The sequence below is a fragment of the Oncorhynchus keta genome, chromosome 28, assembly GCF_023373465.1.
Source record: "Oncorhynchus keta strain PuntledgeMale-10-30-2019 chromosome 28, Oket_V2, whole genome shotgun sequence".
In the NCBI taxonomy this organism is placed as follows: Eukaryota; Metazoa; Chordata; class Actinopteri; order Salmoniformes; family Salmonidae; genus Oncorhynchus; species Oncorhynchus keta.
The window spans coordinates 10,220,268-10,222,767 of NC_068448.1; positions in this window are offsets into that span (position 1 = coordinate 10,220,268).

Below are 2,500 nucleotides of genomic sequence, written 5' to 3' on the forward strand. Positions count from 1 at the left end.
GCCGTAATCTGTTGCCCTCCCACCACCTGCCGTAATCTATTACCCTCCCACCACCTGCCGTAATCTATTACCCTCCCATCACCTCCGTAATCTATTACCCTCCACCACCTGCCGTAATCTGTTACCCTCCCACCACCTGCCGTAATCTATTACCCTCCCACCACCTGCCGTAATCTATTACCCTCCCACCACCTGCCGTAATCTATTACCCTCCCATCACCTGCCGTAATCTATTACCCTCCCATCACCTGCCGTAATCTATTACCCTCCCACCACCTGCCGTAATCTATTACCCTCCCACCACCTGCCGTAATCTATTACCCTCCCACCACCTGCCGTAATCTATTACCCTCCCACCACCTGCCGTAATCTATTACCCTCCCACCACCTGCCGTAATCTATTACCCTCCCATCACCTGCCGTAATCTATTACCCTCCCATCACCTGCCGTAATCTATTACCCTCCCACCACCAGCCGTAATCTATTACCCTCCCATCACCTGCCGTAATCTATTACCCTCCCATCACCTGCCGTAATCTATTACCCTCCCACCACCAGCCGTAATCTATTACCCTCCCACCACCTGCCGTAATCTATTACCCTCCCACCACCTGCCGTAATCTGTTACCCTCCCACCACCTGCCGTAATCTATTACCCTCCACCACCTGCCGTAATCTATTACCCTCCCACCACCTGCTGTAATCTATTACCCTCCCACCACCTGCCGTAATCTGTTACCCTCCCACCACCTGCCGTAATCTATTACCCTCCCACCACCTGCCGTAATCTATTACCCTCCCACCACCTGCCGTAATCTATTACCCTCCCACCACCTGCCGTAATCTATTACCCTCCCACCACCTGCCGTAATCTATTACCCTCCCATCACCTGCCGTAATCTATTACCCTCCCACCACCTGCCGTAATCTATTACCCTCCCACCACCTGCCGTAATCTATTACCCTCCCATCACCTGCCGTAATCTATTACCCTCCCACCACCTGCCGTAATCTATTACCCTCCCACCACCTGCCGTAATCTATTACCCTCCCACCACCTGCCGTAATCTATTACCCTCCCACCACCTGCCGTAATCTCCCACCACCCCTCCCACCACCTGCCGTAATCTATTACCCTCCCACCACCTGCTGTAATCTATTACCCTCCCACCACCTGCTGTAATCTATTACCCTCCCACCACCTGCCGTAATCTATTACCCTCCCACCACCTGCTGTAATCTATTACCCTCCCACCACCTGCCGTAATCTATTACCCTCCCATCACCTGCCGTAATCTATTACCCTCCCACCACCTGCCGTAATCTATTACCCTCCCACCACCGGCCGTAATCTATTACCCTCCCACCACCTGCCGTAATCTATTACCCTCCACCACCTGCCGTAATCTATTACCCTCCCACCACCTGCCGTAATCTATTACCCTCCCACCACCTGCCGTAATCTATTACCCTCCCACCACCTGCCGTAATCTATTACCCTCCCACCACCAGCCGTAATCTGTTACCCTCCCACCACCTGCCGTAATCTATTACCCTCCCACCACCTGCCGTAATCTATTACCCTCCCACCACCTGCCGTAATCTATTACCCTCCCACCACCTGCCGTAATCTATTACCCTCCCATCACCTGCCGTAATCTATTACCCTCCCACCACCTGCCGTAATCTATTACCCTCCCACCACCTGCCGTAATCTATTACCCTCCCACCACCTGCCGTAATCTATTACCCTCCCACCACCTGCCGTAATCTATTACCCTCCCACCACCTGCCGTAATCTATTACCCTCCCACCACCTGCCGTAATCTATTACCCTCCCATCACCTGCCGTAATCTATTACCCTCCCACCACCTGCCGTAATCTATTACCCTCCCATCACCTGCCGTAATCTATTACCCTCCCACCACCTGCCGTAATCTATTACCCTCCCACCACCTGCCGTAATCTATTACCCTCCCACCACCTGCCGTAATCTATTACCCTCCCACCACCTGCCGTAATCTATTACCCTCCCACCACCTGCCGTAATCTATTACCCTCCCACCACCTGCCGTAATCTATTACCCTCCCACCACCTGCCGTAATCTATTACCCTCCCACCACCTGCCGTAATCTACCCTCCACCACCTGCCGTAATCCCTCCCACCACCTGCCGTAATCTATTACCCTCCCACCACCTGCCGTAATCTATTACCCTCCCACCACCTGCCGTAATCTATTACCCTCCCACCACCTGCCGTAATCTATTCCACCCTCCCACCACCTGCCGTAATCTATTACCCTCCCACCACCTGCCGTAATCTATTACCCTCCACCACCTGCCGTAATCCCCTCCCACCACCTGCCGTAATCTATTACCCTCCCACCACCTGCCGTAATCTGTTACCCTCCACCACCTGCCGTAATCTATTACCCTCCCACCACCTGCCGTAATCTATTACCCTCCCACCACCTGCCGTAATCTATTGCCCCCACCA